At 41.8% G+C, this 26,628-nt stretch overlaps 1 long non-coding RNA gene across 1 annotated transcript; it reads left to right on the top strand.

Moving 5' to 3' along the window:
- Positions 1 to 2,993: 2,993 nt before the first annotated feature.
- Positions 2,994 to 26,598, top strand: LOC125461239 (uncharacterized). Its single transcript, XR_007249438.2, has 4 exons — positions 2,994 to 3,059; positions 19,447 to 19,470; positions 22,061 to 22,186; positions 24,779 to 26,598. It is a non-coding gene; the product is annotated as an uncharacterized LOC125461239 (long non-coding RNA).
- Positions 26,599 to 26,628: the final 30 nt, after the last annotated feature.

Raw genomic sequence — 26,628 nt, forward strand, 5'->3', positions numbered from 1 at the left:
CTAATCAAAGAAAACTAGGCGTATAGCTGGATGAACACGGCAGGCCAGGCAGCATCAGAGGAGCAGGAAAGCTGACATTTTGGGTCTGGACCCTTCTTCTAAAGACCGTCTTTTTCTGAAGAAGGGTCCAAACCTGAAATGTCAGCTTTCCTGCTCCTCTGATGCTGCTTGGCCTGCTGTGTTCATCCAGCTCTACACTTTGTTATCTCAGACTCCAGCATTGGCAGTTCCTACTTTCTCTGAGTGAGTTTTCCTAATCATTCTGTTCAAAAGTGTTATTATACATCTTTGGAGCAGGTGAGACTTGAAGCCAGACCTCCTGACCCAGAGGTAAGGATGTTACCAATGCACTAGATGACCCTAGGGTGTTGGCTGGTAATTCCTTGCAAAGTTTTGAGTTCATCTGCAATATTTTAATTACTTCTTCTCTCATCACTTTTGAACAGTAATTGCAGTTATTTTTAATTTAATAATGCCTTGTTGTTTAACAAATAAATGGTTCTAACATATTTTGACATCAATCAAACTGAAAATGACCATCTAGTGATTAACAGGTTAAAATATGACTTTTTGCAGTTGATTTTCCTCAATGTTTCTGCAATGAGGTCAATGAGTAATGCAGCTACACAGACACCCTTATTCAGGATCTCATCATGTGGATATTATATCTGCACCTTCTCTCTGAAATGTAGTGAGAGCAATTGAAGAATGATACACTAGTCCTGATTGAACTTGATATCCAATGCATCCAGTCACTTTCCTCACAGAGCCTAGACAGCAAACAGACTGTTTAACTAATCACGGATTGCTCTAACCCCAGCCCTACTTAATAGCCACCTAGGTTTATTTATCAGTAACAATCACACTTATCAAGATATGAACTTAAATATCAAGAAAAGACTAGCCTGTCCCACACTTTATATTGATTGAAGCATTTTGAACAAATACTATCCAGTAACCATTGCCTTCCCCATGGCCATGTAATCTCCACTCAGAAGCAAAGAAAAATCAAAGAAAAAGATTCAATATTAGTCACGGGAAAATAGGCTCTGTAAAATTCCTCTGCCACGCTCTCAGGTAATGAAAATCAGAAGATTGCACAGATATGTGCTTTTGTAAACTGCAATCTCTGCCCCTGTCAACAACCAGTTTGACTTACTCTTCAAGTCACGTAGAGAGTCAATACCCATTCTGTCAGTTAGCAACACATTCCAGAGCCCATTGTAGTTCATTTTAGGTTTTTATTTTTGGATTGTAAGTTCTGAATGTAAGCTTGTGGGCTCCAACGTGATGCTGCAGATTGATTTCTGATTGACAAAACTGATTTCTTTGTAAGCACAAGTAGGCTGTGCTATGATGAAAAGACGTGTATGGAAGGTTCAAGTACTGATGCCATTATATTCCAAGGTTTATAATGTTCTGGGAATCTCAGTTGCAGCTATGTTTTTGTAAGAAGTGAACTCCACTGAATTACAAGAACTGGTGTCAGACTAGGAAGCCAAGGAAAGGGTAAAGGATCTGATGCCAACAGATACAATGTTTCAGAGTTACATTCAGCTCAGTAACATTGTCAAATGAGGGAATGCATAGTTTCTGGAATTATGACGACTTCAACATAAACTAGATTCTTGATGATCAAACATAAGGTTGCCACCTGATCTTCGACAGAAGATAATGTGAAATTCAAAACATAAAGATATCCAGCCACAATCATATTGAACAATGGAGTAGATTCTAGGTGTTGAATGGCCTATATCTGCTCCTCATTCATATGTTTGTACTAATTTTCCCCAGGCCAGCAACAGGAGTTCCCCAACTCTGGCATATTATAGAGTGGGTTGGATTCCAGTAACAATACTAGAATTACATGGAAATACATTGAATAAACAGGACAGTAACATGGCAGTCAGTTCAACAATTATATGCTGGTGTGTATGCCCTGACACCCCACCACCTACTCTGACCCTATTTCATTAAACACTGTTATTCCCTTATCCTTCCTATGTTAATACAGGTTCAACTGATTCTATTTGCCTTAGCTACTTATGTAATTAATTAGTTAGCTAACTACTCAACTAATCATAAGCACATGCTTGCAAATTTATTGTAGAGGCCACAACCAATTCCTGCTGACAGGCTGACCAATAAAGGCCAACAATGTCAAACACACTGTCAGGGAATGAGAGCTCAGCTTGCTGGTGGCCAGAATAAGATGGTCAATTTACACTTTGCATACGCAAAGATACCAACTTTGTGAGAGTTTTGCCAAGCTGGGTATTATTTTTTTTGATAAGTTCGTACCCCACAGCATAGATTAGTCTTGACCTGTTATTGCTCAGTACCACGTTACACGGTGCATTAACCTACTGAACCATAGCAAAAACCAGATGACTTTCAACTCATTAGCTATCGCCTTGTAAAGGGCTGCTTTGGTCTCTTTAAAGAAAATATTGTTCTCTTAAATATCAGTCAACCATTTAATTTCCTTCCAACAATTTTCAGCTTTGAACAGCCATCACAGAAAGCAAAAGCACTTTGAAAGAAATGAATTTATATAGGTCATTCATAATAATAATTGACTGTCACTTTCTAACAATCTGGTAAGAAATAAAAACCATGCTATTCATTTATAAAACTTTCAGAGTGTCAGAAACATGAGCAGGCTTGCTGATACAAGCTTGCTCCACCATTAGTAGGATCATGGTTGATCTTCACTCTTAATTCCACATTCCCACCGGCACCCAACATTCCTTGATTTCTTGAGATCAAAAATCTTCCTATCTTAGTCTTAATTATATTCAACAGTGAAAAATCCACAACCCAATGGGATAGAGAACTGCAAAGACTCACAACCCTTTGAGTGAACAAATTTTTCCTCATCTCAAACCTAAGTGATCAGTCTCTTACCATATTCTTGCAAAGTCTTTTAGCATTGTCAACAGGAAGTGCTATTGTTCTTTTTGCACTGACAGTATTTTTTTTGTTTACACAAAGAGTGGTTCGTGTGTGGAATAAACTACCAGAGGAAGTGGTGGATGCAACATGTAGAAGACATTTGGGTAAGTACATGAATAAGAAATGTTTGGGGGGACATGGATCAAGCATAAGCAAGTGGGACTAGTTTAGTTTGGGATTATGGTTGGCATGGACTGGTTGGACCAAAGAATTTATTTCTGTACTGTATGACTCTATAACTGTATAATACTGAAATCTGAATTTAGTGTGAACCATGAAACATGGTTTGAAAATGTTCAGATCAGTTTTACTTTTTTGGCTTTGAAGAATCCAATATTTTATTTGCTCCAGAAAAAAAGATTTTATCTCATTCATAATCCAAGAAGTTCCAAAGTGCTCTGAAACCAATGAAACATTTTTAGATTAAATCTATACTTGTATTGTTGGGAATGTAGCAACCAGTTTGCCTGCAGAAAACTCCCCTTGGATGTAATGTGGTAATGATCAGATTGTCAATTTTATTAAAACCAGTTGAAGGATAACTATTGGTGTTGAAGGTTTTTCACTGATGATTGTACCAAACATGACAACTGTACAGTAATTAGAGTGGAAGTTTAAATTTTGTAACTTAATGTTGGCTCAACAACTGAAGAGCATAAACCAATTGACACTGCACAAATGCTTTCTAGCAATATTCAATATTCAGATTGGCACTTAACGGAGTGTCTGTTTTATATGCTGCATGCAATATCCTGCAGAACTTTCAGGATAATGAAGAACGGCTTTGAATTGAGGCGCAGGTCCAAAGGTCTAAACAATCTACTATAGTTTCTAACTACTGTCACCAACAAAATCCCAGACCAATCAGCTCTGAGTGAAAGCAGGGAAGAAACCTGTGGAGTTCTGTCTCTTGGCTCAAAGAAATATTAAGCGTTAGGGATATTGTCAGGGATTTGAACAGTTACAAAGATCAACGTATCTGACCCAGGTTACTGCTGGTCAATTGGCATTACATTAGTAGTAGGTAAAATAAGGGAAACTATTCTTGAGGGTAATCTGGAAGAATTCCTGTATAATATGTATTTAATGAGAAACAGACAGCATGAATTTGGAAGATTCAGATACCTAAGCCTAAGATACCTCCTTGATGTCTTTGGGAATGGTATAGCAATTTTCAAGCTCTCCCTATAATCAGAAGGCTGTTGACAAAAGTGCCACTTGAAAGGATATTCATTAAACCAAAAACTGAAGCACTTTAAGTTGCCATATGTCTGATTCAAAATTTGGTTCACACATAGGATAAAGAATGTACGGGCAAGAATGCTAGTGAAAGAGGCTGTTGTTGAATGAGATTCCATGGGGAATGAAAGCTGGGACAGGAGACGTAGCAAAGCATCCACCAATTCTTTAACTGGAAGACATAGCAGGTCTATTCAGCACTGAAAAATGCAATGTGTTGCATTCCCATTGTAAAAATGGAAATTCTAAGTGAACAATGAATGGAAACATATTTGCAAATGAAGACTTAAAAAACTGAGAAGTGATGTAAACCTCAGAATTTGTAAAGGACAACAGATGTTGAACCATGACTACTGTTGTAGTACAATGGTAGTGTCATTGTCTCTAGGCCAGGAGGCCTGGGTTTGAATCAAGCCTGAGATGAATTATAACGTGATTAAAAATATCTATAGGTCCCTGGAGATTTATAATGCACTGAAAATACTGATGCATAACCTTCAGAGGCATACATATTCTGTTTAATTCTAGCTTCTAAAAGCATTTAATAACGATTTCAATTTATACTGCACGCTTAATGTAGTAAAAATTTCAAGACCCTCCAGAGGAGCAATGAAAACAAGAGGGGCAGGTGCAATTCTGTTTCTGAAAAAAAAAAGCATATGCATTAAAAGCAAAAGAAAGTCATTCAGCCCCTTAAATATTCTCCACCATTTAAAATTCATGGGATGACAGTGTCGCTGGCTAGATAGCATGTATTGCCCATCCCTAATTGCCCAGAAGGCACTTAAAAGCGAACCACACTACTGTGGTTCAGGAGCCACATGTAGGCCCAATCAGGTAAGGATGGCAGTTTTCTTCCCTATATGACATTGGTTGACCAGATGGGTTTTTTCAACATTTGGTTCATGGTCACCATTAGACACTTAATGTCAGAATTTTTTTTTAAATTGAATTCAAATACCACTATCTGCCATGGCAAGATTTGAACCTGGGCCCACAGAACATTATCTGGGGCCCTGGATTAATTGTTTAATGAAAATACTACTAGGCCATTACAAATTCACAGTTAGTTTCAATAATTGCTTATTCCATTGCTTAGCAAAAACCTGTGTACCACTACATTAAAAATATTCCATGGACCCAGCATATATCACCTTCTGAGGCAGAATCCTGATTTTGCTCAGCTTGCTGAAAATAAAATCCTCTTCATATCTATCGCAAAAGGGCCTGCAATTTTAAAATAGTGGTCTTTAGTTTTGAGCTCACCCACAAAGAGAAATAGAAGGATCCTGACCCGAAATGTCAACTTTCCTGCTCCTCTGATGCCTGGCATGCTTTGTTCCTCCAGCTCCGCACTGTGTTATCTCCATTTCACATCCACCTTGCCAAAACTGTTCAGGGTCTTTTATACTTCAATCTTCTAAACTCCAGTGAAAGTGAGCCCAGGCTGTCCAATACCCTTCATCAGACCCTCTGATGAAGGGTCTAGGCCTGAAACGTCAGCTTTTGTGCTCCTGAGATGCTGCTTGGCCTGCTGTGTTCATCCAGCTCCACAGTTTGTTATCTTGGATTCTCCAGCATCTGCAGCTCCCATTATCCCAGGCTGTCCAATGTTTCTTCATGAGATGATCCATTCATTGCAGTTATCAATCTAGTAAACCTTTGCTGAACCACCTCCAGTGTTTTTGCATACTTTGTTAAATAAGATCCAAATTGCACACAGTATTCAAGATGTGGCCCCATCCAAATCCTACACAACTGAAGCATAACATCCTTTCATTTATATTCAATTTCTCTCACAATAAAGGACCGCATCCCATTATTCTTCTTAATTATTTGCTATAATTGCTCACTACTCTATTCTGACTCATGCACTAGAACGCCTAAAACTTCCGCACCTCAGACTTCTGCAATCATACCTCACTTAGATAATGCTCTTTCATTCATTTTCATTCTTCCTGCGGTAGTGAGCAAATATACATTTCCACTCATTTATATTCCCTCTTCTAGATTGTTGTCCACTCACTCAACCTATCAATATCAACCTGCAACTTTCTGATGTCCTCTTCACAACACACTTTCCACTTATCTTTGTGTCATCTACAAACTTAGCCATGATGCTTCCCTCCCCTCATCTAAATCCTTGACATAAATTGTAAAATGCTGAAGCTGCAGTACAGACTACTATGGGACATCCTGTCAATTAGAAAGAGACCCAGTTAGGCACACTGTCCATTTTCTTTTGGCCGGCCAATCTTCTATCAGTGTTGATATGTTACCCATTCATCATGTACTTCTACTTTGCACAATAACCTTTTCTGTGATACTTTTAAAAGTCTTCTGAAAATTTCAAGTACAGTATGTCAAAGGGTTCCCCTTTCACAGTGTATTTTACCCATCAAAGAGCTCTGATTGATTGGCTAAAAATGATTTTCCTTTCACAAACCGATGCTGATTCTTCCCAATTATGTTGCATTTTACTAAGTGACCAGCTATAGCCTCTTCAAAGATTGATTCTAACAACTTCCACAAAATATCTAAAATTTCCTTGTTTCAGCCTTTGTTGTTTCTTGAATAAAGTAGTTATATTTGCTACTTTCCAGTCTAATGGAATCTTGCCAGAACCAAGTGAATTTAGGAAAATGAGCACCAATACCTTTGCAACCTCACGTGCGACCTGTTTTAAGACCCGAGGATGAAATCTCAGGACCTGCGATTTGTCAGCCCATAGCTTCATTAGTTTATTCAGTACCTCTTTCCTGGTGATTATATTTTCATCAAGCTGTTCCTGTTGATTTGAGAAGTTTAAGCAAGTCTAGAAAGGTGGTTGTGATAATGTTGCAGTGTATGATAAGGCATTTTGAGCAGAGTAAAACTAATAAAAGTTCAGATGTGTCTATACAATAATTACTGCATCCTCAGAATAACCTAAGATACTTCACAGCCAATCAATGACTTTCACTGTTGTAGTGGTTATGAATTTAAAAGCGCTCTAGATATTTCAAGCAATGTGCCAAGTGTATGGTAGTTACAGTTACATGCGGGAAGTCATAACAAGACAACACATTCAAGTAACATTCTTAACACAATGTTAGTTTTGCATGACTAATTTATGAAACAGAAGCACAAGTAGACCTTTCAGCCCCTTAAGCTTGCTCTGCGAATCAATAAGATTACAGATGATCTGACTGTAACCTCAAATCCATGTTCCAGCTACCCCAATAACCTTTCAATTCCTTACTTATCATGAATCTATCTACCACTACTCTAATAATGTTGAAGACCACTGCTTCCAACATCACCAGCAAAAGAGTGCCAAACACTCTTAATCATTTGAAAGAAAGAGTTTTATCTGATCTTGGTTTTAAACAGGCAACCTAAGATAGCTAAATAGTGATTCCTACTTCTACATTCTCCTATAAGTCAAAGCATTTTCACATCTTGCTCATCACTAAATGCCCTTGAGAAAGCAGTGGATTATTGTGCACTGTTTTGGTCTCCTGACCTAACGAAGATGTTTTGGCTATGAAGGGAGTGCAACAAGGATTTACCAGACTGATTCCTGGCAGAGAAGAATTGACATATAAAGAGACTGGATCTATTAGGATTATATTTACTGGACTTAAGAAGATTGGGGTGGGGAGGTGAGGGGTGGATCTCAGTGAAACCTATAAAATTCTAAAAGGACTAGACAGAACAAACACGAGAAGGATGTTTCCCAATGATCAGGGAGTGCAGAACCAGGGGTCATAGTTTAAAGATATGGGTAGGCCATTTTTGACTGAAATGAGGAGAAATTACTTCACTCAGAGAATGGTGAGCTTTTGGAATTCACTTCTACAGAAAACAGTCAAAGCTAAAACATCAGAGATAATGGGAACTGCAGATGCTGGAGATTCCAAGATAATAAAATGTGAGGCTGGATGAACACAGCAGGCCAAGCAGCATCTCAGGAGCACAAAAGCTGACGTTTCGGGCCTAGACCCTTCTAAAACATTGTATGTTTTCAAGAAAGAGATTGTTTTTAGAGCTAAAAGTATCAATGCCTGTGTGGAGATAGGGACAGGGTACTGAGCTGGGTGATCAGCCATGATCATATTGAGGAGTGGAGCAGGCTCAAGGTGTCCAATGGCCCATTCCTACTCCTGTTTTCTATGTTTCCATTTCAACCCAGCAGCATAACCTTCTATTCCTATCACTGCCATGCATTAATCGAGTTTCTCCCAATGTGTTTCTTTGTTATTCACTTTACTTACTCTATGTAAATGCAAATTCCACTTTATAACCATACCCTGAGTAAAGAAGCCTGTCCTGGATTTCTTTTTGGATTTATTAGAAGTGACCTTATGTTTATGACCCCTTGTTTTAAACTTCTTCATAAGTGTAAACATCTCCACATCTACCCTAACAAATAGTTCATCATTTTAAAAACCTCCAGTAAGTCAACTCTTCATCACCTTTTCATTCTTTGCTGGAGAGAAGACAGCCTGTGAAACAGATTTTAATCATTAAAAAATCTCAATAAAAACTGAAAGAACTGTGGATGATGTAAACCAGACACAAATCAGAAGTTGCTGGAAAAGCTCAGCAGGTCTGGCAGCGTCTGTGAAGAGAAATCAGAGTTAACGTTTTGGGTCCAGTGACCCTTCCTCATAACTGATAGTAGCTCAAAAAATGTGGGTAGATAGAACCCAAAGAAAGAGAAGAATAGTTGGGCAGACAAAGGAGTTGATTACGATCTGGGTAGGGGGGTGAATAGTTGTAAATGAAGACTGTTAGTGGCTAACAGTTGCTAACAGACTATGTGATAACAAGGCCTGGTGTGTGGGGTAGGGGGCTCGGACATGGGAGAGTTTAGGCTCTAAAATTATTGAACTCAGTATTGAGTCTAGAGGGCTGGAGGGTCCCTGATTGGAAAATGAGGTGTTGTTCTACCAGCTAGTGCTGAGCTTTGCTGGAATACTGCAGCAAACCAGAGGCATAGATGTTGGCCAGGAAACAGGGTGGTATGTTAAAGGGACAGGCAACTGGAAGCTCAGGGTCTTTTTTGCTGGCAGAACGTAGATGTTTTGTGAAACAGTTGCCCAGTCTACGCTTCGTTTCCCCAAAGTAGAGGAGATCACATGGTGAGAAGTAAATGTAGTAGACTAGATTTTGGGAAGTGCGGGTAAGGTGCTGCTTCACCATCCAAGATTCCTCTGATGCTTTACGCCAGTTTCAGACGTTCCAGTTTGCAGGCTCCAGCTGCCTCCTCTTTACCAGGGACATGCAATCCCATTACACTCCATCCCCCACCTGGCTGGTCTCAGGGCTCTCTGCTTCTTCCTGGAGCAAAGATCTGAACCGTCACCATCTACCACCAGCCTCATCCGCTTGGCTGAGGTCATCATCACCCCCAACAACTTCCCTTTGAAATCCTCCCATTTTCTTCAGGTAAGGGGTGGCCATGGGTACCCGCATTATCCCCAGTTATGCCCATCTCTTCAAAGGGGACACGGGACATTCCTTGTTCCAGTTCTATTCTGGCCCCCATCCACAACTCTTTCTTCGATATATCCATGATGTCATTGGTGCTGCTTCCCTCTTTTGTCCAGAATTGGAAAAATTCATCAATTTCGCTTCTAATTTCCACCCTGCCCTCACTTTCATCTGGTCTCTGTCAGCCTCCATCCTTCCCTTCCTCAACATCACTATTTCAATTTCTGTGAATAGACTGGCCACTAATATCCACTATGAACCAATGACTTTCACAGCTACGTGGACTACACATCCTCACACCCCACTTCCAGTAAGACTCCATTCCATTCTCTCAGTTTCTGCCACATACTTTCCAATGAGGCCAACTTCAACAAGGGAGACTCCAAAACGTCCACTTTCTTCCTCAACCAAGATCTCCCCAGCACCAATGTTGACAGGGGCCCTCAATCATGTCTGACCCATCTCCCTCATTTCCACCCTCACTCCCTCTCTTCCCTCCTGCAACAGCAATAGGGTTCCCCTTCTCCTTATCCAACATCCCACCAGCATCCACATCCAGAAGATCATTGTCCGCCATTTCTGCTAGCTCCAGCAAGATTCCACCACCAGACACATATTCCTCTCCCCTCCCTTGTCTGAATTCCATAGCGACTATTGCCTCCAGGACACTCTGGTCCACTCTTCCTTCAGCTCTAATATGCCCCCACAGCACCTTCCCCTGCACAACACCCTGTTCCCTGGCTAACATCTCTGCCTTAGGCTTGCTGCAGCTCAGAGCAAGCTGGAAGCAGAACAGAGATGATGGGAACTGCAGATGCTGGAGAATTCCAAGATAATAAAATGTGAGGCTGGATGAACACAGCAGGCCAAGCAGCATCTCAGGAGCACAAAAGCCGACGTTTCGGGCCTAGACCCATCATCAGAGAGGGGGATGGGGAGAGGGAACTGGAATAAATAGGGAGAGAGGGGGAGGCGGACCGAAGATGGAGAGTAAAGAAGATAGGTGGAGAGAGTACAGGTGGGGAGGTAGGGAGGGGATAGGTCAGTCCAGGGAAGACGGACAGGTCAAGGAGGTGGGATGAGGTTAGTAGATAGCTGGGGGTGCGGCTTGGGGTGGGAGGAAGGGATGGGTGAGAGGAAGAACCGGTTAGGGAGGCAGAGACAGGTTGGACTGGTTTTGGGATGCAGTGGGTGGGAGGGAAGAGCTGGGCTGGTTGTGTGATGCAGTGGGGGGAGGGGACGAACTAGGCTGGTTTAGGGATGCAGTAGGGGAAGGGGAGATTTTGAAACTGGTGAAGTCCACATTGATACCATATGGCTGCAGGGTGTCCAGGCGGAATATGAGTTGCTGTTCCTGCAACCTTCGGGTGGCATCATTGTGGCAGTGCAGGAGGTCCATGATGGACATGTCATCTAGAGAATGGGAGGGGGAGTGGAAATGGTTTGCGACTGGGAGGTGCAGTTGTTTGTTGCGAACTGAGCGGAGGTGTTCTGCAAAGCGGTCCCCAAGCCTCCGCTTGGTTTCCCCAATGTAGAGGAAGCCGCACTGGGTACAGTGGATGCAGTATACCACATTGGCAGATGTGCAGGTGAACCTCTGCTTAATGTGGAATGTCATCTTGGGGCCTGGGATAGGGGTGAGGGAGGAGGTGTGGGGACAAGTGTAGCATTTCCTGCGGTTGCAGGGGAAGGTGCCGGGTGTGGTGGGGTTGGACGGCAGTGTGGAGCGAACAAGGGAGTCACGGAGAGAGTGGTCTCTCCAGAAAGCAGACAGGGGAGGGGATGGAAAAATGTCTTGGGTGGTGGGGTCGGATTGTAAATGGCGGAAGTGTCGGAGGATGATGCGTTGTATCCGGAGGTTGGTAGGGTGGTGTGTGAGAACGAGGGGGATCCTCTTAGGGTGGTTGTGGCGGGGGCGGGGTGTGAGGGATGTGTTGCGGGAAATACGGGAGACGCGGTCAAGGGCGTTCTCGATCACTGTGGGGGGAAAGTTGCGGTCCTTAAAGAACTTGGACATCTGGGATGTGCGGGAGTGGAATGTCTTATCGTGGGAGCAGATGCGGCGGAGGCGGAGGAATTGGGAATAGGGGATGGAATTTTTGCAGGAGGGTGGGTGGGAGGAGGTGTATTCTAGGTAGCTGTGGGAGTCGGTGGGCTTGAAATGGACATCAGTTACAAGCTGGTTGCCTGAGATGGAGACTGAGAGGTCCAGGAAGGTGAGGGATGTGCTGGAGATGGCCCAGGTGAACTGAAGGTTGGGGTGGAAGGTGTTGGTGAAGTGGATGAACTGTTCGAGCGCCTCTGGGGAGCAAGAGGCGGCGCCGATACAGTCATCAATGTACCGGAGGAAGAGGTGGGGTTTAGGGCCTGTGTAGGTGCGGAATAGGGACTGTTCCACATAACCTACAAAGAGGCAGGCATAGCTGGGGCCCATGCGGCTGCCCATGGCCACCCCCTTAGTCTGTAGGAAGTGGGAGGAGACAAAAGAGAAGTTGTTGAGTGTAAGGACGAGTTCAGCTAGGCGGATGAGAGTGTCGGTGGAGGGGGACTGGTCGGGCCTGCGGGACAGGAAGAAGCGGAGGGCCTTGAGGCCATCTCCATGCGGAATGCAGGTGTACAGGGACTGGACGTCCATGGTGAATATGAGGTGTTGGGGGCCAGGGAATTGGAAGTCCTGGAGGAGGTGGAGGGCGTGGGTGGTGTCACAGACGTAGGTGGGGAGTTCCTGGACCAAAGGGGAGAAAATGGAGTCCAGATAGGTGGAGATGAGTTCGGTGGGGCAGGAGCAGGCTGAGACGATGGGTCGACCAGGGCAGGCAGGTTTGTGGATTTTGGGAAGGAGATAGAAATGGGCCGTGCGGGGTTGGGGAACAATGAGGTTGGAGGCTGTGGGTGGGAGGTGCCCTGAGGTGATGAGGTCGTGAATGGTGTTGGAGATGATGGTTTGGTGCTCGGGTGTGGGGTCATGATCGAGGAGGCGGTAGGAGGTGGTGTCGGAGAGTTGGCGTCTGGCATCGGCAATGTAGAGGTCAGTGCGCCATACTACCACTGCGCCACCTTTGTCTGCTGGTTTGATGGTGAGGTTGGGGTTGGAGCGGAGGGAGCGGAGGGCTGCCCATTCTGCGGGGGAGAGGTTGGAGTGGGTGAGAGGGGTGGAGAGGTTGAGGCGGTTAATGTCTCGACGGCAGTTGGGGAAGCAGAACACTTAATTTTCCACTTGGGGACCCTGCAGCCCTCCAGGCTTAATATCGAGTTCAACACTTTTACAGCCTGACCTCTCCCACGTCCTAGACCCCATCCACACACACCAGGCCTTGTTATCACATAGTCTGCCATTACACACTACCAATTGTTAGTCACTAAACATCTCCATTAACAGCTTTTCACCATTCCGTCCAGCTCGTTATCAACGCCTTTGTCTGTCCAACTGTTTTTCTCTCTCTTTGGGCTGTATCTCAACCTATCATTCACACCTTACTGCCTCCTCCCACCCTATCTTCTGCATATAAACCCATACTTTCCAAGCTACCATCAGTTCTGAGGAAGGGTCACCGGACCTGAAACGTTAAGGGTTTCCAAACGGCTAGGTTTCCAAAATGGGTAGGTCATGTTTAACTAATTTGGTGGAATTCTTTGAGGACATTACTTGCATGGTGGACAATGGGGAACCTGTGGATGTGGTGTATTTGGATTTCTAGAAGGCATTTGACAAGGTGCCGCACCAAAGGCTGCTACATAAGATAAAGTTGCACGGTATTACAGGTAATGTATTGGCATGGATAGAGGGTTGGTTGGCTAGCAGAAAGCATAGAGTAGGGGTAAGTGGGTGTTTTTCTGGTTGGCGGTCGGTGGCTAGTGGTGTGCCTCGGGGATTAGTGTTGGGACCTCAATTGTTCACAATTTACATAGATGACTTGGCGTTGGGGACTAAGTGTGGTATGTCAAAATTTTCAAATGACACTAGGGTGAGTGGTAGAGCAAAGTGTGCAGAAGACAATGAAAGTCTGCAGAGGGATATAGATAGTCTAAGTGAGTGGGCAAAGGTCTGGCAGATGGAGTACAATGTTGATAAGTGTGAGGTCATCCATCTTGGTAGGAATAACAGCAAAGTGGACTATGTTTTAAATGGTAAAAAATTGCAGCACACTGCTGTGTAAAGGGGCTTGGGTGTCCTTGTGCATGAATCGCTGAAGATGGGATTGCAGGTGCAGCAGGTAATTAAAAAGGCAAATGGAATTTTGTCTGCCATTGCTCAAGGGATGGAGTTTAAAAACAGGGAGGCTACGCTGCAGCTGTATAGGGTCCTGGTGAGGCCACACCTGGAGTAGTGTGTGCAGTTTTGGTCTCCTTACTTGAGAAGAGATATACTAGCACAGGAGGGGGTGCACAGGGGATTCACTCGGTTGATACCAGAGTTGAGAGGGTTGGGTTATGAGCAGAGACTGAGTAGACTGGGATTATACTCATTGGAAGTCAGAAGAATGAGGGGAGATCTTATAGAAACATATAAGATTATGAGGGAATAGATAAGGTGGAGGCAGGGAGGTTGTTTCTGCTAGCAGGTGAAACTAGGACTAGAGGGCATTGCCTCAAAATAAAGGGAAGCAGATATAGGACTGAGGTCAGGAGGAACTTCTTCACCCAAAGCGTTGTGAATCTGTGGAATTCCCTGCCCAGTGAAGTGGTTGAAACTACCTCACTGAATGTTTTTAAGGCAAGGCTAGATAAATTTTTGAACAGTAAAGGAATTAATGGTTATGGTGAGTGGGCTGGTAAGTGGAGCTGAGTCTCAAAAAGATCAGCCATGATCTTATTAAATGGCGGGGCAGGCTCGAGGGGCCAGATGGCCTACTCCTGCTCCTAGTTCTTATGTTCTTATATTAACTCTGACCTCTCTTCACAGATGCTGCCAGTCCTGCTGGGCTTTTCCAGCAATTTCTGTTCTTTCTTCTGATTTATAGTATCCACAGTTCTTTTGGGTATTTTTAGACTGTATGCACAGACATGATTTCAACTTTTATGTGCTGTGAATGACACCAAGATGGACTAACATCCAAAACCATATTGCAACCGTTGGACTTTCTGTCCAACACCAACTCGTTGGCTAACTTTCCGTGTTGAACATTGGGAATGCTAAATCTAGTATGTTAAATTGGCTTGCCTCTGACACCATTCTGTACCAAGCTACTCACCCAGATTGATCCGGCAACACCACAGTATGATTCAATCCAGGATTAATCTTTAAACAAAAGAGATTGCTGTTCTACCTTTACAACATCGTCGCTTCCATTCTTAATCAATTCCTGTGTTAGTAAAACCAATTTCCAAGCTTTTCTCACTTTTAAACTCAACCTTTCCATTACCGTCCGCACTGGACCTCTGTCCTCCATAACTAAGAGAAGTTAAGTTGATCTTGCCGATTGCTCCCATCCTCATTGTCCTAAACCTCTGATCCCCTTTTTTTACCTTCACAATACAAAACAGATTTTTCTTTGACATTCTTTACATTCTTTTTTGAGAACAGATGGGCTAGGCTGAAACATTCCTCTGAAAATCACTTCCAACAGTCCAGCACTCTCTCAGTACTACACTGAACAGTCAGTCCAGATTATGATTTTAAGTCTCGAGGGTGAGCCTAAATATTTACATAAGAGGTAAAAGCATTATCATGGATCCACAGCTAGCACATTTCATATGTGAGTAAAAGGAGCATTAACTAAAATTAGTCCACATTGGTAACTTAACAAGAATCTTTAGAACCACATGCTGATTACATAGAAAGGTAGGACTTGAGGAGAGTAGTGGAGCATTTAGAAATATTAAAATTATAGAGTTTATCCCTTCCAAATAGGACGTGACATGCCTGAAACAAATGTTAACCTTGAAACTCCGTCAAAATACTTACTAATCCCAAATTCTTGATTGTCTCCAAGTACTCATAATAGTTTTTTCTCTGTAGTCCATTGGTTTATTTCTCTCTCTTTCCCCCACATCAACAAGAGCTTATCATTCCTCAGTGATGTCACCTGGTGCTTCACCCAAATGTTCATGTTTGCCAGTGAATGCTGCTAGAATTGTAAATGAACTGAATCCTGGCCTCATATAACATGCACACATGCCAAACGAGTGGGAATCCCTGCTGCTTTCTCCCTTTCCTAAACCAGACTAAAAGCCCCTGTTTCTAAAGATACCAACACGAATTCCTTTAACCCAACAGACGTCATCCTCTTGGAGCATACTTGCCTTTCAACTTTCACAGAAAAATAATTCATTTGAAAGAAGACTTGCATTCGTACTGCGCTTTTCATATCTCAAGTATGTTCCAAAGCCATTTCTACTCATTTAAGAACTTTTTTGATGTATAAACATTGTTGTAATATAGGAAAGGTGGCAGCATAGCAAACTCTTACTAACAGTATGATGTGATCAACAGATAAACTGTTTGTTTTGTGATGTTCATTAAGGGATAGGTATGCCAGAACACAAGGGAAAACTCTTTCTTCAAAGCAACACTGGCAGATCTTTTACATTCAGCTGATAGGTAGATAGCACCTCAGATTATGATGCAACCCAGGTGAACATATCTCTAACAATGTAACACTTCCTGAGTGCTGCACAGATCCATCAGTCAGTTTTGCAATGTGCCATGAGCCTAAAACCTCATGATTCAGAGGGTAGCAAGCAAATGAAATTCTGAACAACATCGCTATGAATTTCAGTCTCATTTCCTCACTGCTAAGTCACATGACACCAGGTTATAGTCCAACAGGTTTGTTTGCAATTACACCTGACAGTGTGATGTGGCTTCTGACTTTGTCCACCCCAGTCCAACACCAGATCTCCACATCATCCCTCAGTGATGTTAGAGTCACCTCTGGTTCATGCAAACGATTTGATCAATAAATTCATGATTCGTGATCATTAAAATTTACTAATCAGTTCAATTCAGGTTATGGATTCTTCCAAATATCATTGGTATTGGGAAGTGTGGCTATGAGGAGTTACCTGCTCTCAAGTAAATTTCTTTTCTAAATCTGATTCAACCGACTCTTCCCTGATCAGGGAAATAAATAAAAACAACAGCTGAGGTATCTGAGATAACACGGTGTGAGGCTGGATGAACACAGCAGGCCAAGCAGCATCAGAGGAGCAGGAAAGCTTGACGTTTTGGGTCGGGACCCTTCTTCAGAAAAAGCCAAGGTTTCTGTCCCGATTCCTATCAAATATCCTGTACGGGCAAACAATGCATGGATGGCTCTAGGCTGGGCAGGATTGGGTTTAGTCACTTTATCTCCAAATTCTGAAAATTGACCTTATTTCACGCATCGTGACAGCTTTTCCAGTGCTGCCTTTTCTCGAAAAGACTTCCACTTATGAGGCACAAGCAGAGTTTGTGAAACAAAAACAGCCTCTCATCATCAGGAAAAAGAAACTCTCCACTTCTGAGGGAACGAAGCAAGTCAACACAACTTGCAACCGACAAAACAGGAATCACATATTCGTTATAGCTCGTGGTTGCTGTATGTCAAAGTGCCTACGGTTCGAAGTCAATTGTTACAAAACGAGCGGACTGCCTTAGATATGGAGCATTTTCCTGAAAGGCAGTGTTGAGGTTCAGTGTTAGGTGTAGCCCAGTATATAGTGCTTATGTTTCTGCCGGCACAAGTCCCAAAGGATGGTACAGCACAGGAACAGGCCCTTCAGCCCTCCAAGCCCATGACGACTCGTCTCACTTTTGTAAGCTAAAAATCTTTTGCCTCCATGTGTTCCATTTCGCTGTATTCTCTGCCTAGTCATGTCTGTCAAGATGCCTGTTGGAAGTTGTTATTGTATCTGCCACCAACACCTCCTCTGGCCAAGTATTCTAGACACTTTCCACTCTCTGCGTACAATCTTGCCTCTCACATCTCCTTTAAACTTATTTCCTTTTACCTTAAACCAATGCCCCCTAGTAATTAATATTTCTACACTGGAAAAAAAGACTCTGATTATCCATTCTCTCCATGCCTCTTTAAGATTGTATGCTTCTATCAGGTCACTCCTCAGCCTCCGACGTTCAATTGAAAACAAACCAAGTTTGTTCAATCTCTCCTCAGAGCTAATACCTTCCAAGCCAGGCAATATCCTAGTAAACCTTTCCTGTACCCTTTCCAAAGCCTCCTCATTCAACAGGTACTGTGGTAACCAGAACTCTATGCAATATTGACTTGAAAATACGACATGCTAATTTTTATTTGCTATGCCTTGACCGATGAAGGCAAGCATGCCGCATTTTTTCTTGACCACCTTATTCACTTGTGTTGCCACATTTAGGGAACTGTGGACGTGAATGCCTAGACACCTCAGTATGTTAATACTTCTAAGGGTTCTGCCATCTACTGTATAGTTCCCTCCTTATTTCAGATTTCAGCATGTCATCTTGGTTGATACTACAGAACTTGGGAATGCTGCATTGTTCAAGGTGCTGTCTCCATGAAGAAATGCTCAATTGACGGCCTGCCTGCCCCTTGGGTGGGTGAAAAAGATACTATGTCACTAGTTCAAAGAATAGCAGGAGATTTTTTTCCCCAGTGTGCAGACCAAACCACCATCACTACAACAAACCACCTCTTGATATTCACATTGCCAATTGTAGATATTGTTGTGTATAAATTGCTGTTTCTTACATTAGAAAAGGGGCTTCATTAGTAGTGTCATGTTTTGTAGCAATATATAAGCACAGGCTATTCTTTCAGCTATAGAATCAAATCATTAAGAGGATTTATTCCACACTATTTTACTTATTGATTTGTGCAAACTATGAATTTAACAGCAATATATTTTCTGTGCTCAGCCTCTGAATTCTCAGTAATAACTGTTTTTTTTAAGTTTACAGAAGATGTAAAACCACCACATTACAATCTTAATTTCCTCTTTATAAATATTGATTGACTTTCTGGTTTCCCTTTGGACTTCCAGACTTAGCCTCTCACTTTGTAAGTTAAGCCATTTAAGTTTCCTCCTTTTAATTCCAAAGTGAGGAACAGCTGAGAGGCATCCCGATACAAGTTTATAAAATAATGAGAGGTATAGATATAGTTAATGATAGTTGTCTTTTCACTCGAATGGGGGATTTCAAGACCGGGGGCACATTTTTAAGGTAAGAGATGTTTTAAAAAGACATGAGGGTCAAATGTTTTAGACAGAGGGTCGATCACATTATGGAATGAACTTTGCGAGGAAGCAGGCGGTTGCGGATACAATTGTAATGTTTAAAAGACATGAATAGGAAAGATTTAGAGGGATATGGGCCAGGAGCAGGCAATTGGGATTAGTTTAGTTTGGATTATGTTTGGCATGGATTTGTTGGACCAAAGGGTCTGTTTCAATGCAGTATGACTCTATAAGGGAAAAATAGTGAAAAATAAACCAAGAAAGTACTACATGGCAAAACGTAAATCATCATTATTTCTAATGGGCACACCTCACACCTCATCACTCAGCATTTGTGTACCATTAGTAGATATCCAAATTACCACCATTATTAAACAAATAAACAATAAGTAAGCAAATAGTAAGTATCTAATCAGGGAGAAGGTGTGACCCTCTTTTGTATTTCTCCTAGGTCTGTTTTGTGATGCATTTCCCATCAGCTGTACTTTAGAAGCTGAGAGCTTGGATAGCTTGATGTTCCCAATAGTTTGACAACCAGCTTCTATTGCGAGAAACTTCTTGAATTCTGCCTAATTTATGTTTTTCATTTTTCCCCTCATTCCTCCTCATTTGGTCGGGCAGAACATGATTTACATTAGAATATGGGTAAGTATAGTTAAACCATCCTTAATTTGAGTTACTTTGGATCATTTTTCATCTGTTCCATTGTTCACAATTTATTTCCTTTAGGCAATGGCTGAGAATGGATTTCCATTCTATAGCAAATATCTACCATTCAATGTAGAGTAGTATATGGAGTGTTAAACAGGAAAGTGAATATTGTATACAAATTATGGAGCGGGGGCCAGTGATTTTGACACTGGTTATTTTTCAGCAATGGGTGCACTGGCTATCTCTTCTCTCTCTGGTCTGCTGGACACTGATGGCAATTCTTACATCCTCAAACATACATCTGATTGAAATGAAGCAACCCAGCATAAACTTGAATCATAGATAATAAAATGTGAGGCTAGATGAACACAGCAGGCCCAGCAGCATCTCAAGAGCACAAAAGCGGACGTTTCGGGCCTAGACCGAAGGGTCTAGGCCCGAAACGTCCGCTTTTGTGCTCCTGAGATGCTGCTGGGCCTGCTGTGTTCATCCAGCCTCACGTTTCATTATCTTGGATTCTCCAGCATCTGCAGTTCCCATTATCACTCACACATAAACTTGAATCAAGTCTTTTTGGCACAACCTCGACAATGGAATTATACCTCTACTCACTGAATGACCGGAAAAATTCAGGAGTTCGTTATCCATGTGCGGCTTTACTACTTTGCAAATAAAAACCTTCATATGTCCCAGAGGCATATACACAAACAGCAGCTTCTCAAAAAAGAACATGACAGAGAGAACTGCAAAGGTAGAGCAGTAAAGAAACTAGCTCCATTTTACTGTACTCATGCTCATCCACATCCAGTCAATAAACGTAATCTTTTCAAAATCAGGTCAGTGCTGTACCTTGAACCTTTAAATATGACAATAAGGTATCTCTGCTGTAAGTTACTGAGCTCCTCATCTACTCTTGCATATTCCATCTGTGACCCTCAAGGGTCAATGCAATGTGTCACAAAACTCAGCAACACATTCCAAGCTAACTTCAAACCCTAGCCCATGCTCATTACTTGATCTCAAACAACACCACAATATTATGCCACTTTTAAGTATGCAGTGCACATGCTTGATTTCCTTTGCAGCAGCATTGATAGCTCTGACTTCAGCTGTCCTGGCCCTAAGTTCTGGAATTCCCTTACAACATCTATGTCTCCAAACTCTACACCTCACTGTCCTTTAAGCAGCTTCTTTAAATGTATTTTAGTTCATGTATGTTCCTACCTGCTCTGTGGTTCAGTGCCACATTTTATCTGATAAAATCTTTTTTAAGTCCATCAGAATGTTTCATTGCATTTATGTGGTGCCTTTAATCTAGTTCAGACAATGGTGCTTCACATTGATATTGTTGGCTTCTGCACACTGCAGTAAGCCTTTATTGACTAATGGTCAATAATTGACCATAATATGAGAGCAATCTGTTGTCATTATGTGCTATAGTTTTACCTATCATCCGTCAAATGAACAGAACTCCCAAAAGTACAACAGGTTGAGCTGAACTTGATCTGATTCCCATGTAATGGAGCTTTCTTGGCATTAGCAACATCCAATAAACAAAGTAATGACTGTGCACAGATTAGAAGCAATGCTTACAGTGGTTACTCTACTGAAAAGCAATCGCTGCTTTTATAACCAGTGATAAAGGGATGTGTCAAATCAGTCCCTCCCCTCTCTGCCCCATCCATTCTCCACTTCGTTGATGTGCTGCAGCAACAAACTGGGTGATGAAAGGCCTGTTATGTGAAGCAAAGCTGCTAAGCACTTCTCCCAGCTGAATAGAAATGGACAATACAATAGTCAGGTTATTAGTGAGCTTCAAACACTTCATAGCAGCAGGATGTTTTGAGTGAAGGGCAACAGACAATGGGTTTGGTTCATGGCAAAGGTATGGAGCTTGGCTTTGAAGCTATGGATCAGCTGGGTGTGCAGTTTGTTGAATACCTACACTGCCGTCTACATTGCACAAGTTACTTAACCAGTTTGGAGGGAAAAAAACAGGCTGGAATGTTGAGTTTTCACCTTTGAATCAATGCTTTTTCTTTACTTCGAGGCTGTTCAAGACCTGGCCCAGCTTACAAGCCAAAAAATTTGTACATTTGAAATAGAAAAATGCCAGCACCTCCAGTTTCTAATACACACTTCTGGGACTTGTGCGCTAGTTGTATCAGGAACTGTTTGAAATAGGGTGGCCAGCAATAACAGCAGCTTTTAGCGAAAGCTATCATAATGAAGCCTTGCAGTTCTTACATTGAGCATCTGGTTTATCAGTGAATGTTTTGATGTCCCCAAGAAACCACTGACCATCCTTGACAGTCAATACTATAGAACTAACTGTGCTGATATATAAAGAAGCAAAAAAAACTGCGTTTTTACATATGACCTCAGATATTGCAAAGCAGTCTACTGCTCATAGTTGCTGTTGTAATGTATTTATTCCAACTGTTCTTGTCAGATTTTAATGGATTAGGTTAAATGTATCTGTTAACACACAAATTATATTTGCAGTAAAAGCTGCTATCACTCTGGTAAAGTTCACACTACTGCTATTGGAATAATCACTTGAATTTGTTCTTCTACATCACAGGCAGAGCAGCATGCCTCTGAATAATGCACATAGCAATGATCACAAGCCAACATGATGCTAGACACCTTTGGCATGAATTTATTCATATTGTCAAGCAGCGGTTGTGTTACTGGAGCAAAGTTTCAGGTATGTGAGCCACAGGACATGCATCTTTGTTCCATCTTTAATTCATGCTTGTTTTACTCTATTTAAACCTCTTCTCACACAGGAGTACAGTATCACAGGTAAAGGCAGTCTTTGATACCTTACTCAGCTTTGATCTCTATTTGTATGACTAGGTCAAGGCTATTGTAGATTTCCTGCATATCTGTAGGGAGTAGACCAGTGAAGTTCAGTCCTGTTCTCAGTTCATATCATCAAAAAGGGATCAGAATTTTTTTTTGTTCATGGAAATTAGGTATTGCAAGGCTGCTATTTGTTGCCTGTCCATGATTGCTCAAAAAGATGGTGATGAGCCATCTTCTTGAACCACTGCAGTCTATATGCAGCAGTTATACTTATTGTGCAGTCAGGAAGTTCGTTCCAGGAAATTGACCCAGTAACAACAAATAAATGGTGATACAACTTCACATTAAAATGCATATGGTTTTTAGGATAACTTGCAGCTGGTGGTGTTTCCACTGCTGCCCCTGTCCTCTGCGGTGTAAGAGATCACATGGGGCCCTCTGACTTGTTGCATTGCATCTTGTAGTACTGCTGCCACTCTCTTAGTGATGGAGGAAGTGACTGTTTAAGGAAGTGGGCCAATTAAGTGCTTGGGTGGTGTTGAGTACTTGACTGCTATTGGAATTGTCATTGGAACTGGCATTGGAGACTATTCAACCATGTTCTGGGTTTGTTTTGTAGTTAAGGCAAGGGAAAAGAACAGAACACAAGTCAGTGGAGAGCACTGGGAAGTCTGCAATTCAACTTCTTACCACAGCATTCCCAGAAACATGGAACCTGGTACTTTCCCCTGTTTTGCAGTCTATAATGCACTAATGAAACAGAGATAACAGGTCCTAATCTATGGGTGCATCCATCAGACCACCATGTATACCTCCAAAAATATTTATGAAGTATAGACTGGTGCTCAACATTGTGTAACTGTTTATTGTATCTCACTTTTGAAGGTTTTAAGGTAGTACTTTTCCAGATGGTCACTCCTGGTACCGAATGATATTTGCCAACTCTATTAGTATGTGGCACATATCAGAGACGGTTCAGCACGATCAATCCGCCTTTGGCTTTGCTTCATCATTGGCCTATCTTGTGATTAGAGTAGAGGATCATAGACAGGGCACAGTCCTTGGGTAACAAGGTAGTTTGTTGCATAATAGCAGGAAGTGCAATTACATTTAGTCAGATCTCCTTACTCAGACATTAGCAGCTCTTGCAAGATACATCTGCTCCTTCAAAAGCTAGAGTTCCTTCCCTCCTACAGACTGTGTGCAACATCAGTAGAATGGCTGCAGCCAATGTAATGTGAACATCAACCCATTCAGATTTATTTTCCTACACAGCATTTAATGCAGTATATATTGGATATGCAAAACTTTAACTGTAATCTTAATTTATTTTTAAAACTCACTGTACAGTTGATCTAATTATACTTTGAAAATCAAACGACTTTCAATATACCAGCTAGAAGACACGTGTCTAAGTCAACCTCCCATGGGTGTTACTGAATGACAGATACCAGGAATATTTTGAACTGATTCATGGTCAATGCTGAGTTAATTAATCTAAGTCAGAACAGCATCACCTTAACTGAATGTGAAAAACAAGGCAGTTTAGTAGGCCACAAATAATGGCCTTTAAAGATTTCTTATGCTTTTTAAATCAAACTGTCCAGACATATGACACAGATAGAACTTGAACGTATCCCTACCACTGAGTAACAAAATCCCTTTACATTTTAACTTGCTTTTATACAGTTTTTTAAATGTATTAATACTCCCCAATAATAGTTCTTAATTTTCACTGCAAATAATGCCAGTTTGAGGAATATTTGTATTGTCCTCCATGATTGAATTGCTACAAATATTCACTTGTCCACTTTCACCTCTTGGGAATAATCATTTGGATGAGTTCGTGGAAAGCACGCTGTGCCTGCTGCCGCCTCACAGCGCCAGGGGCCTGGGTTCAATTCCAGCCTTGGGTGACTATCTGTGTGGAGTTTGCACACCCTTCCCGTGTCTGTATGGGTTTCCTCCAGGTGCTCCAGTTTACTCCCACAGTCCAAAGATATGCAGGTTAGACAGTCTGGCTATGCTAAATTGCCCATAGTGTCCAGGGTGGGAAATGCAGGGACGGGGTGGGTCTGGGGGTGGGATGGTCTTCAGAAGGTTGCTGTGAACTCGATGGGCCAAATGGCTTCCTTCCACACTGTAGAGAATCTATGATTCTATGACATGAACTAATGTTTCAATGTTGGATTGGAGGCAGGGATAAGGAAAGGGAAACGAACAGAACACAGGTTTAAAAAAAAGCATAGAGTTGTTGCTGTGGGTTTAAGCTTCTGACTTTTCTGCTTATCACACATACAGTAAATGTATTTTCTACCCTCAGTTTGGAAAATTCTTCTGCTCACTGCAAATCTATTGAGAAGTTAGGCAACTGGAGATTATAACAGGTACACAAAGCTTAGCTGGTGCAGGGATAAAGGTTAAAAATAAAAGTAGAAACAAAGTTCACATCATGTTCCAAATTCTTTATTTTCCATTTTTGTTTCTACAGATTTCAAAACTTCTTGGAAACTTTACATTGTGAGGTCATGCAGAGAACTAATTACTGACTTTCATGAACATTTTTAGGGAAAACAGCGAATGCGAATTCAAAACAAGGCAAACGGAGAGCTCTGAACAACAAAGGGAGCTGTAATCTCAGTCTGAGCTGTGCTCTACACAATGCTCAGTTGTTCAATAGAATGTGCAGCCACTGTAAAACAATGAGAGTCTAATCTTCTGAGCTAAAGGATCAGGCATTTACACAGCAGTTTGCGCTCTTCCAGCCTCATGCAATGAGCCAGTATTCTCTTTGCCACAGCATGACACCTCGGACTACCCAACAGAGAGTCCGAGTTGCCCATTTGTTCTTCGGCCTACAACAGTGGTGTCTGAATGTATTGAAGGGACAGCACAGAAGTTTTGGATTATGGCTAATGTGCCACCATAGGCCTATAATCTCTTCAGACAACTGGGTTGAAATAAGTATCTGTTACAGAAACTGCCTTCATCTTACCCCCTTCTGAGTCGCCCAGCTCTGATACCTGACACTGAAACAACTGGGGCCATTCTGCACTAATCAGGCATTAGCTGCTAAAGCTGTATGGAGAACAGTTAATCTCCATATTTACTCCATCTGTGCATCTCAAACTGATTTACACTGGGCTTTGTAGATCAAAGGAAGTTTGTAAAGTCAGATTATTGGGGTAAGGGGATGAAGAACTGTGCTAGTGGCCCAGCTATCCACTGATCTCATTAATGCTGCTTGGAGTGTGTAAAAAAAGCACTTCTTATTAGTTAACCCTCAACCAGTTCTTTAGTGTCTTCAATCCTGTTAACACTTACTGCTACATTCCTGAGCAGAGTTCGAGAAACTCTGTGTTACACAGGATTACATTTCTTCCAGTAATGTACACTGAATGTGAAAAACAAGGCAGTTTAGTAGGCAACAAGTAATGACCTTTAAAGATTTCTTATACTTTTTAAATCAAACTGTCCAGACATATTATGACACAGATAGAACTTGAACATAACCCTATGGCTCAGCAGTTAGGGATACCACCAATGAGTCACAAAAATCCTTTTATATTTTAACTCGCATATACACAGTTTTTTTTAATGTATTAATACTCCCCAAGACACTTCATGGTTATGCTATCAAATCAAATGGGTCAAATCCTTTTTCGTGTTTTTTTGAGAAAAAAAATAAACTTTCACACTTATTGAGGATTTGCAGCAGACGATATAGTTTTTTTTCAAATATTTGGACAGATTTAGGTTCTGGAGTAAGTAAAAAAAAAAGTATTTTTTTACTTTTATAACATCAAATGGAGACTTATCATTTATACAAGTTTACTGCCCTTAGATTATTTGAGGAATAATTATCCAGAAATACTCCTTCCTCTGTCAGTCTCTGTTCAACAGGCAAGAGGGAAAGCAGTAAATAAATATTTTAAGCCCTTAAAATATTGAGTAGTACTAAATACATAAAAGAAAAAAAAGGCTCATAACATGTTGTTAAATGGTTCAAGGTAATGATTGGTTGAGACCCATTTCTCCACCCCACTGGGAATTCTGTGCACAGTTTCCATCTCACTGTCCCAAGTTGCAGAAACTTCAGTTTCCACTTAGACACTTTACAGCCTTCAGAATTCAACAGCAGCCTTGCTGTTGCCATTTTTATAGCACACCTGTGCCTAAACCCCATCCTCATTTGTCTTGTTTACATGAGTGACGTTAATTCAGTGAGATTCTGAGGAGACGCTACACTATCAGAGACGTGGCCTTCACCTCAAAAGGTGTTAAACCAAGCCCTACTCTGCTTTCAGAAATAATGGGAACTGCAGATGCTGGAGCATCCAA

The sequence above is a fragment of the Stegostoma tigrinum genome, chromosome 19 (assembly GCF_030684315.1).
Source record: "Stegostoma tigrinum isolate sSteTig4 chromosome 19, sSteTig4.hap1, whole genome shotgun sequence".
Classification (NCBI taxonomy): domain Eukaryota; kingdom Metazoa; phylum Chordata; class Chondrichthyes; order Orectolobiformes; family Stegostomatidae; genus Stegostoma; species Stegostoma tigrinum.